The sequence below is a fragment of the Balaenoptera physalus genome (assembly GCF_965194825.1).
Source record: "Balaenoptera physalus genome assembly, chromosome: 14".
In the NCBI taxonomy this organism is placed as follows: Eukaryota; Metazoa; Chordata; class Mammalia; order Artiodactyla; family Balaenopteridae; genus Balaenoptera; species Balaenoptera physalus.
In genome coordinates, this window is record NC_138893.1 from 86,270,680 (window position 1) to 86,284,922 (window position 14,243).

General features: G+C 48.5%; 1 protein-coding gene across 6 annotated transcripts in view; it reads right to left on the reverse strand.

Annotated features, from left to right (window-relative positions):
• Window positions 1–14,243, reverse strand: part of PALD1 (phosphatase domain containing paladin 1) — a 95,497-nt gene that overhangs the window by 67,211 nt on the left and 14,043 nt on the right. Inside the window, exon 2 of one of the 6 annotated variants that reach the window (XM_082424451.1) lies at window positions 5,659–5,775. The exons of 4 other annotated variants lie outside the window; for them this stretch is intronic. The gene's annotated coding sequence lies outside the window, so the exon portion shown is untranslated. Of the gene's footprint in view, window positions 1–5,658; window positions 5,776–10,591; window positions 10,634–14,243 lie in introns of all 6 variants that reach the window. One more of the 6 variants, XM_082424452.1, reaches the window with a different exon arrangement.

Below are 14,243 nucleotides of genomic sequence, written 5' to 3' on the forward strand. Positions count from 1 at the left end.
GCTTCCAGGCCGGGGGAACCCCCCATCTCTGGAGCTCCCCATGGTGGGTCAGCTGTGCCTGATAGGAAGCTCTGCTTATATGGGATCTTGGAGGGGGGACAGCACTTTCTCAGCACACCCCGACCCTCTGAGAAGAGGGTGGCCCACCTCCCTCATTCTGACCACGCCACGGGGCTGGCTCCAGCCCCCTGAAAGCCTTTCTCCCTCAGGCTCAGCCCCTGCTTCCCTTCCTGGCCTGGGGCGTGTGGCTTTCTGGTCCCAAGGCAGGACTGGCCTCCTCCTGAGAAATCTCCCTGGGTGAGGCTCTGCTGCCCTCGAACCGCTGGCCCAGTTTCTCAGCCTGGGAACATCCTCAGGTTTGATCAAAATGCCCACAATGCCTTCATCCCCTCCCTCCCTCCGTCTGCACTACACAAACCAGAGGAGGGACAGGGCAGCTAGCTGAGCTCATGGCTGCCCACGGCCAAGACCACACTCCTTATCTCCCGTGCAGCTACCTGGGGCCAGGTGACTAATTCTAGCTGATGGAACATAAGGGGCAGTACGTGCCCTTGGCAAATTCCAGATCCTTCCTTACGAGCCCCCTTTGCCCCCTTCCTCCATCCTGCTGCCTGGAACATAGGCGTGATGGCTGACGATTCAGAGCTGTCTTGAACTGCCAGCACGTGAAGCCACACCCTGGGAATTTGTGGAGCCGAACCACCGCACCAGGCCTGGACTGCAAAGCTCTGGGCTCGGACAGGACAGAGGAATAAACTTCCCTCTCGTGTAAGCCACTGTTATTTGGCTTTTCCTATTGCTCACAGGCAAATCTAATCCTGACTGATGCACTCCGTCATTTTTAGGGTTGGCCCTCAATGACCATACACCGCAAGGCACAACTTCCTTCTTTCCCCTTTCACGGTAGAACACTGGGTTCCCTGCCGGTCATGCTCGAGCAGGTCGATGCCAGGATCCTGTGAGCCCAGCCCTTGCTGGGGCCATGGCGGCTCACGAATACAGAAGACACTATCCCTGGCCACTAGGGCCCATGGGGCAGCTGAGGAGATGCACACGCGTCACAGGACCATCAACTGATAGGCCGTGTGGTGCAGGAGCTCTCCCCGAGTCAGCTGTATAAATCTAGAAAGTTCCAAGCTGCTAAATGTTTGTTCTACAGTGTAGGTAGAGCCTTGGGCTCCATTCCTCCAAAAAGGTAGAGAGAAATCGCAAGAGTCTCCCCATCTGGAGTCTCTCTGTGTCCCTCTCAGGGGCCTTTCTGAGCAGGGGAACTCCCTGGAAAACAAGAAGGTATTATCTGGCTGGGAGGGACACTGCCTGTAGGTTCTTTCAAGGACGAGCAGGAGGTGAGTGTAAAAATCCCCAGGGAGGCGCCAGTCAACTCTGGAAAGGACATTCATTCTGTGCCTGAAAGAGCCTAAAGCCCCCGTCCATCTCAGACTGGGAGTAGGGGGAAGGCCCTGGGGAGAGCAGGGTTAAAAGTATATGGACATGCTCACGTGCTCAGTGATGGTGCACAAAGAAGCTGGGCATTTGGGCATTTTCAAGGTCAGCAGAAACCTAGAGTCTCCTGACACCACGCCCAGGACCCTGGCCCTGCTGACACTCTCCTGGCTGCTTCCAGGGACTGGGCCCCAAAAGGCCAGTGGGAACTTACACTTGAACCCCAATTCTGACCTCCAGCAATGCCACAGGGACCCAAAGTATCCTTTTAAGGAGCTGGGAAGAACCATGACCCAATTCTGGGATTTGTCCCCATCCGTCCCACCCCGGCGGCCTCCAGTCCAGACTCCCTTGCCTGGCCTTCAAGACCCCCGTTCCCACCCTCATCATCCCCTATTTACCCTCCACACCCCGACATTCCAGGCAAAGCCAGGTCCCAGCTGCCCTATGGTGTGGAGCAGGAAAAGCCCCAGGAGATGTTTCCCTCCAGCACAGGCTCTCTGAGAGGCCTCAAGTTCAACACAGCCCTCTCTGGGCCACACTTGATTTCCACCTGGAAAGTGAGGGAGCTGGACAAGATGAGTAGGACATTTTAGCAGCTCAATCCTTTGCACAAAATCAATCTTTCATGGAAATCCAGTGTGTAAAACAGCCAGAAGCAGAGCTGCTGTGCTGGCTACCAGCTCAGGAAGGGGGTCGCTGGGCTTCTTGCCCCCAGACCCACCATGGGGCCCCTTCCTAGGGGAGCAGCTCCAGAGCTGCCGGCCAGAAATGCTCAAGGCCCTTTACTGCTTGGACCTCCCAGGACACATCCGGCCCTTCCCTGCCTCCATGCCTCTGCCCTCATGGTCCAACAACCAGGAACACCATCCCCACCCTCACCCCGTCACCCCATCCATCAACGTCCAGTGGAAATGTCCCCCTCCCCTCCAAACCTTCCAAAACGCAGCCTATACCCCACACGACCCTGACCTTGCGCCCACTGGCCCAGTGTTTGGAAAGTACATGCCTCATCTCCCCACTCTGGATCTGATGCTCCTCCGGGGCCCCCACAGGGTTGAACCCACAATAGTTGTAGGTTCCTAATGTCATTTTGCTAAACAAATTTCACATCCACTATCTCATTTCAGCTTCAGAACAACCTTATGAGAAAGGCAGAAGTGCAAGCTATTATGCCATTTAGCAGATGGAAAAACTGAGGCATGGAGAGTTTATCACATGACATAACAACACAGCCAGGCCTCTGGTTCGCAGCCTGGGCCCTTTGTACTGCATCATCCATGCATCCATCTACTCTTCCATTTTTCCCGTAGCCACCCTCACTTTCCCAAAAGACACTGGGAAGCTTAACCCAGGGACCCGGCAGAAGGCAGAGAAGAAGCTGAACCCAGGGAAGAGTGCCCCTTCCAGGGCCACAGCCTCTCACACACCCCTGGCAGCCAGATGCCTGGGGTGGGTAACAATGGAGCTAAAAATAGGACAGGAGGCTGAGTGGCCAGCTGCAGGAAACATCTGCCTCAGCTGCAGAACAAACACAGAGGAAGTCACCATGCTCCAGGGCTCCCCTACTATGGGGCCAGGGGAGAGCTGGGGGAGGAGGTTAGAGAAGAAGGGGGCATAAAACTTTCAGTCTGTACCCAGGGTAGGGGCTCAGACCAGCCCACTGCCTGCCCTGGGCCTCATCCCCCAACACCCAACACACACACACACACACACACACACACACACACACACACACACACACTCGCAAACACAAGACAGGGTCTAAATTCCCCTTAGGCACCAACATGTATCTTAGAGTCATAGCCACCTTTGAGACTCTAGTCTGTCCCTCTCATTCTATAGAAGAGGAAACTAAGGTATAGAGTAGGCCAGAGACCTGCCCAGTCACAGAGACAGTGGCCAGCAGGGCCAGGACCGGGGGGCCTCCTACCCCTCTCCCTGTACCTCCCTGCTGTTCTGCTTCACTTTACTGAGCAGGGAAGATCCTGACCAGGAAGAGCTCTCTTGCTCCAGAGAATGAAGCACAAGGTCAAAGCGTTCTCAGGACAGTACTAAGACATCGTTGCCTTTCTCACCATGAGGAGCAAAGGCCACGGTGGGTGAAACTGCTAGAGGCTCAGCAGGAGGCCCAGCAGTGGCCCGGAACTGGGCTGGTCATCACTTGCGGTGACAAAATACACCAGTGTCACTTAAGAATGTCCTTGATGGAGCAGTGAAACCAATTAATTTCACTGACTCTCAGCCCTTGAGTACATGTCTCTTCAATACTCTGTGTGCTGACCTGGGAAGAGCACATGGGCTAGTTAGTGGCATACGACAGATGTCTGCAGGACAAGCCCTTGTGAGCTGCTCTGGGCTGTCGGCTGAACCAGCCTCTCTGTTCGTGGAGCACCACTTTCATGTGAAAGAATGGCTGACAAACAAATGATGGTTATTCACAATTGGATATTTGGTAGACATTTTCTCAAAACTGAACAAAGTGAGCCTGTCCCTTCAAGGAAAACAACTGACAGCATTTATGGTCAGTGATAAAATTTGAACTTTTAAGGAAAAATTACAATTCTCAAAAACTTGCATCATCTACCAGGAATTTAAAAGCTTCATAAAACACAAAGATTTTGCGATGATATGGTTAACATATGTAATTTTTGGATATGATGAAATGAATTGTGCCACATTTGGAACATCTGAACAAGTCAGTGAACCAATATTTTCCCAATGACTGATATATGGTGTTACAAAATCACACCTGGTCAAAGAGCCATTCATAGTAGAAGAGAGTCCAGTGAATTTTAATGTAACAAAATATGAAAAGTTCATTAATATGTTTTCAGATTCTACATTCCCTTCAAGAAACTATCACTTGTTGAACTTTTATGTAGTATCAAAGGAAAATATCCACAGGCTAACAAAATACTCCTCCCTTTTCCAAAAACTTACCTGTGTGAAGCTGGATTTTCTTCCTATACTTCAATTGAAACAACATATCAAAACAGATTGGGGACTTCCCTGGTGGCGCAGTGCTTAAGAATCCGCCTGCCAATGCAGGGGACATGGGTTCAATCCCTGGTCCAGGAAGATCCCACATGCCGCGGAGCAACTAAGCCCGTGCGCCACAACTACTGAGCCTGCGCTCTAGAGCCCATGAGCCCCAACTACTGAGCCTGCGTGCCACAACTACTGAAGCCCGTGTGCCTAGAGCCCGTGCTCCGCAACAAGAGAAGCCACCACAATGAGAAGCCTGCGCACCGCAACGAAGAGTAGCCCCCGCTCGACGCAACTAGAGAAAGCCCACACACAGCAACGAAGACCCAACGCAGCCAAAAAAAATAAATAAATACAATAAAAAAAAAAAAACAAACAAATTGAACGCAGGAACAGATACGAGAATCCAGCTGTCTTCTATTAAACCAGACATTAAAGAGATTTGCAAAATGGCAAAACAATGCTACTCTTCCTACCATATTTAAAACACAGTTATTTTTCAGGAAAAAATTTATTTATTTTAACATATAATGGGTTTGCTATCATTATTTTTTAAATGAATGTATAAATATATGCTTTTAAATATACTGTTTTAATTTCTAATATTGTAAATATCAATTTATAAATACATCACCCACATAAACAAGAGCTCTTTGGGGTCTTCAATTTTTAAGAGTGTAAAGGAAGGAATATTGAGACTAAAAAGTTTGCAAATAACCGTGACTTAACCCCCACCATAGGCCCTTGGTTATTGTGTCCTAGCATTATTCCCATTTTGCAGCTACAGACACTGAGGCACAGAGGGCCTCTGTAATCTGCTCAAGGGTACACTGGTGGCTGAAAGCCTCTGAGTGCATGCTCTTAACCTCTAAGCTGTCCCTCACCTAACATCATGCTCCTAAGGTAAGTACAGAAGGATGAACAATGACACACTACAAAGGGAACCAGGGAAGCAAAAGAAGAGAACATAAGCAAATATTTATATAATCTTGGGGCATAACAGAACTTTCTATGCAACTGCTAGAGGAGACATAAAGTTATATATCAATAGACCAGACTACATTAAAAAATGGTCAGCTTTTAACCAACACAGAAAAACCACAAAGTTATAAGGCAAATGACAAATTGGATAAAAATATTTTCAACATATTTTTATATTTATCATATTTAATATAGAGGGTTTTTTTTTTAATGAGAAAACAAGTATGTCTTAAAAGGAAAGCATACCAGGGACTTCCCTGGCAGTCCAGTGGTTAAGACTCCGAGCTTCCAATGCAGGGGGCGCGGGTTCGATCCCTGGTCAGGGAACTAAGATCTCGCATGCCACGCAGCGTGGACAAAAACCTTAAAAAGAAATTTTTTTAAAGTAAAGCATACCAAAAACAAAAGCAAAAACTCAACAAAGAAGAAATACAAATGACCATGACTGTGAGAAAAGATATTCACGTAATTTAAAAACTGGGAACAAGGAGCTGCCACGTGTTGCCTTTCACGGCATCATAAGCACAGCAGGATGAAAACAACAGATCTCTGCATGGGTGCCAGGGACGGGCTCCCTCCTAAGCACCTGGCAGGATGTAAATTGGCAAAGCTCCCTAGAGGACAATCTGGCAATACTCCTAAAATACCTTAACAATTTACAACCCTTTTACCCAGCAATTCGTCAACTGAGTCAAAGGAAATAATCAAAGATACGGCCACAAATGTGTTGGGTACAGTTTTGTTTATATTAGTCAAAGACTGGAAACATCTTTCACATCAACAGTGGTCAAAGTTGAACGTATCATGGACATCATCACATCGTCATTAAAATGGACAGAGCATCAGATGACCGTCCCTAACAGAATGTGGAGTCAAAGAAGCCAACATAAGCAAACACTATATGATTCCACTTATCTAATACTCAAAATCAGGCCAAACTAGTGTATGGTGTTGGAAATCAGGCACAAAGTCACGTCTGGAGCAGGAAGGAGGTGGGGACGGTGATGGGGTACAGGGTCGGGGTGCTGGAGGAATTCTGTTTCTTGACTTGGTCAGGCTCCGAAGGCTGTGCTCACTTCGTACAATCATCGAGCTGTATACTTGTGATGTGTGTTAAATTTCAACTTAAAAGTTTTCCAAAAAAGGTTTCCTTCAAAAGAAGCAAGGAGCAGTTTATTTACTGACATAGGAAAATATCTATTGTATGTTGAGTTTGAAAAAAAAAAAAAGACACTAAACAGTAATTTACAGCTTCATCCCACTGAAAAGGAGAGAGGGTTCCTGTACACAAGCACAAACACTCACACACAGTCACAAACACACACCACGAAAAATGTCTGGAAGGACAAATCTCAAAACATTAATGATAAACTGTGGTTATCACTGAGAAGTGGAATCACAGATGATTTTTCTAATCTTCCTGCATATCTTTATTTACTCTGATTTTCCTATATACACTATTTATAGAAAAAAGAAGGGGGAAAAAGGAACTACACAGTATGCACACTACACTGATGCCAGTGACCAGGGTTCTACATCAACTTTACAGCCCAAGGAGACCCTGATCCCACAGGAAAAGAGCAGAGGAGTGGGGATGTTCCTGAGTTGCCACTGAGGAAAAGCTAAATACCTTCCCGTGGAATAAACCAGGACATTGGGGTCAGAGAGGCCTGGGTAGACGCCCAGCACCATCCCCCCACCAGAGACCCAGGTCAGTTCCTGAGCTTCTATGAGCCTCAGGGTCCCTGCAGTGAAGTGAGGATTAAATGAGGTCAAGGATGTCCTGGGCTGACCAGGTCAGTTCTCGAGGCAGATCTGACACACAGGCTCCCCTAGGTTCCACAGAAGAAGAAAATGAGGCCCAGGGAGGCTGAATGACCTCCTCACCTTACCCTACAGGCCTGCGACCCTGGGGGACACCCACAGAGGCCCCACAATTGCAGTGTGGTCCAGAGGCCTGACCTTGAGAAGTGCCCTGCCCTCCCTGGGCCCCAGTGCCCCCAGAATAAAAGGCATCAGCTGGGCATTGAACTTGACCTCGGGAAGCCTCCCTTGGACCCCACACCCATGATTCCCATGAAACCCACACGTGGAAGGCTGTGGCAGGAAAGGTGGTCAGCTTATCCAGACAGGAAGTGACCTCGCCGGATGAACCACAGGCCAACATTCCATGGGGAGCCCCACCTGCTGGTGACCTTCAGGGTCATGGGAGCCAGGAGTGGGTGGGCACACAGTGGCCAAGGAGGAAACAGGATTTACTGCAGAAGGCCAGGCACATGGCAGACCCCCAGGCAGGGAAGTGACTTCATTTCACACTCTGTCCTCCTCGCTTCCGCCCCTGGCATGGCAGGGAGTTAACCCTGAAGGGGCCAAGCTTCACCAGCCCTGGTGAACTCTACACAGGCCAGGGCCTGAGAATCCAGGCTTTCTCCTTTCCCTCGTCCAATGATCTCCAATCCACAGATGAGGAAACTGAGGCTTAGAGAGGCTGACAACACGGCAGGAACTCCAGGACCTTTCCCATTACCCTGAGCTGCACAGAGGAGGGAGATGCTAATTCAGGGTTGGGAACTCCAGGAAGGCTTCCTGGAAGAGGAGGCCACTGAACTTTTCCTGGAAGAGGAGGCCACTGAGCTGGGCCTTGAACAATGAGCAACATTTGACAGACAAGAAAGTCATTCTGAACAGAGGGAACAGCATAGAGAGGGAGATGCTTGGCACTGTGCAGAGCCTCCTAGGAAGTATTATTATTATTGCATTGTGAGGCTAGAATACAGGATGGGGTAAGGTTGGTTTAAGCCCCAAGTGCCTTGGGGACCATGTCAAAGAGTTAGGATGTTGCTCCGTGGGGTGAGATGTGCTGTCCAGGCCGGGGCAATTGGAGAGAGCCATGATGACACCCTGTGTCAACCTAAGATGGCTGCATGGAGGAGGCAGCCTGTGGGAAGCCAACTCAGAAAGGGCTAAATATTGCTCTGGGACTCCTGGGGCCCAGAGCTCAGCAGGCCTCACCCCACCATGACATTACCCCCAACTAAACTTAGTTTCTCTGTAAAAGAGAAGGGAAAGCAATTAAGAGTACCAACAGTCCAGTGTGCCAAGGTCTGTACCAGATGCCAAACTGATAAAATAGAAGGGCACTAAGTACACAGCTGCCTAGGTTCGAGCCCAAGCTCCACCACCACCAGCTGTGTGACCTTGACAGAAACACTTAACCTCTCCGTGCTTCAACAGCTGTCAGATAAAGACAATAACCCTGCCCACCTTTGAGGGCTGTGAGGATTAACTGACATGATAATCCTTGTATATGCCCACTTGAGCACCCACAGCCAGTATTCAATGAATATTCACTACGTCATTTCTCCATTCTGACCCATACTGAGGCTGAATTAATTAGCTTAGATCACACAGCAAAGAAACAGCGGAGCCAAGATTCAAACTGGGGACTCTCTGGCCCCAGCGCCCAGGCTTATCCCAGCCCATCAGGCAAAACAAAGCCTGAAACCCTAAAACCTAAAACTCGCCAGCCATGGCTCCCCAGGCCTCAGGGCGGTTTCTGACAGGCGAAGAGCTCTACCACCTCAAACCTCCAGTGGCCAAGGGGAGAGCAGGGAGAAATCTCCAGGGCACAGGAGGGGAAGAAAAATATTTCTAAGCTTCTCCCTCTTCCTGTTTATCTATCCTCTCAATCCCAAAACTCCTGGTAGTTATTTGTTCAGAGAAAGTTCTGCCAAGAGTGACATCCTGCTGTTGGCTGCCCTGCCAGGCTTGTGCTGGACGAAGTGGCCCCTGCCAGCCTGTGCTGGGGGGGGGAAGGGGGGCACTGAGGCCCACATCCCTGCAGACCCCTGCCCGGCCCAAGGAGGTTGCTTCACAAAGGGGCTTTCAACAGAAACCAGGGCCCAGGAAGGGGGACCTGGGCCAGGGAGGAGGAACCACTGCCATTGTCTCCTCGGAGCCAGCTGGCATCCATCGGCCCTACACTCAGCTCCAATCAGCTGATGAGAAGAATTCGAGGAAATGACTCTCAGCCTGAGCGGGGCACTGCCCTGGGTGGCGGTGGGGACGCGGATCACAGGCTGTGCGGGCAGGCAGACCCAGTGTCCAATCCTGGCTGACCAATGACTTGCTGTGTGACCTTGGCCAAGTTACCGAGCCTAGTACCCTGATCTGTAAAATGAGGATAATATTAGTACCTACTTCATAAGGATGTGGTGAGGATTACATGAGACAACATAGGGGAAGCGCTGGCGCCTAGGAGATGTGAATAAATGTTATTTATTTCCCACTCCCACAGTCAAGTTGATCCCCTCACTCAATCCTGAAGATCTGAGGTTCCTTTAAAATGTGCTCCAAAGAACAATTACAGCCTTCAAAAGGAATGAAATTCTGACACATGCTAGGACCTGGATGAACCTTGAAGACATTATGCTAAGTGTTTACATAAGCCAGACACAAAAGGACAATTACAATGATTCCACTTATATGAGGTATCTAGAGTAGTCAAATTCACAGAGACAGAAAGAAGAAGGGGGGTTACCAGGGGCTGCGGGTGATGGGGAGTTAGTGTTTAATAAGCACAGAGTTACCGTTTGGGAAAATTTTAAAGTTCTGGAGCTGGATGGTGGTGATGGTTGCACAACAATGTGAATGTACAGAATGCCACTTAGTTGTACAATTAAAAATGGTTTCAGAAAGAGAAAAACAAATACAGTACGTTAACACATATATATGGAATCTAAGGGAAAAAAAAAAAAAGGTCATGAAGAACCTAGTGGTAAGACGGGAATAAAGACACAGACCTACTAGAGAATGGACTTGAGGATATGGGGAGGGGGAAGGGCAAGCTGTGACAAAGTGAGAGAGTGGCATGGACATATATACACTACCAAACGTAAAATAGATAGCTAGTGGGAAGCAACCGCATAGCACAGGGAGATTAGCTCGGTGCTTTGTGATCACCTAGACGGGTGGGATAGGGAGGGTGAGAGGGAGAGAGATGCAAGAGGGAGGGGATATGGGAACATATGTATATGTATAACTGATTCACTTTGTTATAAAGCAGAAACTAACACACCATTGTAAAGCAATTATACTCCAATAAAGATGTTAAAAAATAAATAAATAAATAAAAACAAAAATGGTTAAAAGGGTAAATTGTATAGTATGTATATTTTACCTCAATAAGCACAGGGAGCTCAGCTCAGTGCTCTGTGATGACCTAGATGGGGGGGAAGGGGGGAAGGGGGGGAGGGGAGGGAGGGAGGTCCAAGAGGGAGGAGATATAGTTATACATATAGCTGATTCACTTCATTGTACAGCAGAAACTAACACAACACTGTAAAGCAATTTTACTCCAATTAAAAAAAAAAAAATGCCCATATTCTTTTCTGTCCCCACCCTTGGAGAGTTCAGGGTGGAGAGGTGGGACAGGTATGGAAATAGCTAAAGGCACCACCTCCCGAGGAGCTGGTGCCACAGAACTGAGTGGAGGGAGCTGAGGAAAGAGACACAAGGCTGCCTCTGCGGCCTGGGAGGGCTGCGAGAGAAGAGAAGAGAAGGCGGTCCCAGCCAGGCGTGCGCCAGCCCCAGACGAAGCCGCTCCGCGAGGCTCTTTCCAGTACGAGGAGGGGTCTGACCCTCCACAAGGCTGGGGTGAGAAGAAGCAGGCCAGGGGTGGAAAGTGTTGGTAAGACCAGGGTGAGAGGGCTTCGGGGGTGGGGTAGATAGGTTGATTTCACCCATGAGTCATCGTGTGACCTTGAGCAAGTACTTCCCCTTCTGGATCTATACTGGATCTACTTCTGGATTCTATCCCAGCACCCAGCAAGCACCCCTGGATCTACATGCTAGAGAAGTGAGTGTTTGTGTCCACAGGCAAGAGTGTTCAGCAGCTTTTCTCATAATCCCCCCAAAACTGGAAACTAGGCAAAAGTCCATCCACAGGAAAAAAAAAAAAAATATATATATATATATATATATATATATATATAGTGATACATCCACACAGTGGACTAATACACAGCAATGAAAAAGACAAGCTGCAGCATCACATATGAATCGCAGAGCTCATGTTGAGAGGAAGAAGCCAGAAGAAGCCAGATAAAAATAGCTCATACCATATGGTTCCAATCACATAAAGTTCAAGAACAGGCAAGACTAATCCTTGAAAGGCACTCAGAAGCGTGGCCACTTGAGAGGATGGGACGGTCTGGTAACTGACTGGGAAAGGACCCCAGGGAATCTTCCAGGCCACTGATAATGTTCTATATCTTGATCTGGGTATGGGTCACACAGGTGATATACCTGTAACGATTCATCAAACCACGCCCTGGTTTACTGTCTGAAAATTTTATCTCAATTTACAAAATAAAATCCAAACAGCTAATAGCTCATACTCTGTCCTCCTCTGAGGACTGCAGTGAGGGGACACTGCGAAGCTGGATGTGGAAAGGTTATGGAAGGTGCTGGGTGGTGGGTAAGAACAAAGGCTGGGAGTCAGAAGGACCAGGGTTCAAGTCCTGATGCTCCCTCTGACTGGATATGATCTTTTCTTTTGTGATTTTGTTGTTGTTGTTGGCCAGATTTTTTATTACGAAATTTGTACTTAATGCCACAAGTCAAACAAGGATGTATAAAGAAAAAGTTTATGCCTGTCTCATCTCCCTCCAAGCCCACCTGTTAAGCTTCCTTCTACAACAAGCTTTTTTTCCTTAGCAAGACAACACAAACAGCCCCTTCCAGTTAATTACATACAACTCTAACCCTGTCTGTTTAATGGTGGTGTGTCATTTCATTGTATCACTATTCATTCAACAAAGAGCTACTAAGTATTAACCATGTCAACCAGATAGGCACCTGGGAGCAGACGTTCCCACAACAGAGAAAAAGAGAGGGAGGGAGTCAACAAAGAAATACAATAGTGGGGCTTCCCTGGTGGTGCAGTGGTTAAGAATCCGCCTGCCAATGCAGGGGACACAGGTTCAAGCCCTGGTCCGGGAAGATCCCACACGTCGCAGAGCAACTAAGCCCATGCGCCACAACTACTGAGCCTGCGCTCTAGAACCCGCGAGCCACAACTACTGAGCCCACGTGCCACAACTACTGAAGCCCGCATGCCTAGAGCTCGTTCTCCGCAACAAGAGAAGCCACCGCAATGAGAAACCCGCGCACCGCAACGAAGAGTAGCTCCTGCTCGACGCAACTAGAGAAAGCCCGCACGTGGCAACAAAGACCCAACGCAGCCAAAAATAAAATAAATAAGTTTATTTTTTAAAAAAAAAGAAATACAATAGTGACACATTGCATACACTGTGATGAGGGCTCCAAGGGCTGAGATGCTGAGATAAAAAATGAGGAAGGTAGGAAAAGGACATTCAGATCTTCAACTTATGACGGGGTTAACTCCTAATAAACCCATCATAAATTGAACATATCGCAAGTCAAAAATGCATTTTAACACACCTCACCTACTGAAAAACTTAGCTAGCCCACCTTAAACATGCTCAGAACACTTACGTTAGCCTACGGTTGGGCAAAATCATCTAACATGAAGCCTGTTTTACAATACAGTGTTGAATCCCTTGTGTAATTTATTGAATACTCTACCAAAAGTGAAAAGAACGGTCGTGTGGGTGCAGAATGGTTACACGTGTATCGGCTGTTTACCCTCGTGACCGCGTGGCTGACGGAGCTGTGGCTACTGCCGCCCAGCATCATGGGAGAGGAGCGCACCGCACATCACTAGCCCAGGAAACGATCCAAACGCAAAATTCCAAGTACGGTTCCTACTGACTGCATATCTCTTTCACGCCATTTTAAAGTCAAAAAGTCATAAGTCGAACCACTGTAAGTTGGGGACCGTCTATACTGTAGATATGATGGTCACGGAAGGCCTACGCTGACATCTAAAGAACAGGAAGGTTTGGGCCACGTGAAAAGCAGGCCAGGAAGAGGAACACAGCCCGTGCCAGGGTATTGCGTGGGGAGAACACAGACGTGAAAGGAGACAGCGTGGTCTCTGGGGTACGGCCACTCAATCCCTGTGCACAAAGCCTTATGTCCTGATAATTTGACTTCTTTAGGACAGGCTACCAAAATTTGGACTGCTTAGATGAAAAGGCACGTGCGTTTTAAAAACTAGAGTAACTAAGTGCCATATTACTTTTCCAAACGGTTGTAGCACATCATACAGCAACCAGAATTCCTTAAGACACGTCCTCATTGGTTCAAGAAGTTATGGATCCTTTCCACTTGTGCCCACGTGAAAGCTCTCTATTTCCACACAAAAGCTCTCCACACCCAATTCACAAAATGGGGTAAATGACACCTCCTCCTCCTTAGGATGCAGTGAGGTTTAACTGCGAAATAAATCCATCTAAGCTGCTGAGCCCAGCGCCTAGCACAGAGTGAGCGCTCAACAAACGGGGCAGGCTGTTCCATCACCTGCATGAACGCCAACTCCGTAGTTACCATTTTAACAAAGGGAGCTTCCTAAGGGGAGCTTGGAAGCCTCAGACCCATGAGGTTTAGCATGGCTGTCCCTAGACACAGGGCCACAGGGAGAAGGAGGTGGAACTATGGCTCAGCAAAAGAGCACTGGGAGTCAAGAGACTAGGTTCAAGTCAACCTTTCTGAGACTCAGCTTCCTCATCTATAAAATGGCCCAATTGCTTCCCTGGTGGCGCAGTGGTTGAGAATATGCCTGCCAATGCAGGGGACACGGGTTCGAGCCCTGGTCTGGGAAGATCCCACATGCCGCGGAGCAACTGGGCCCGTGAGCCACAACTATTGAGCCTGAGCGTCTGGAGCCTGTGCTCCGCAACAAGAGA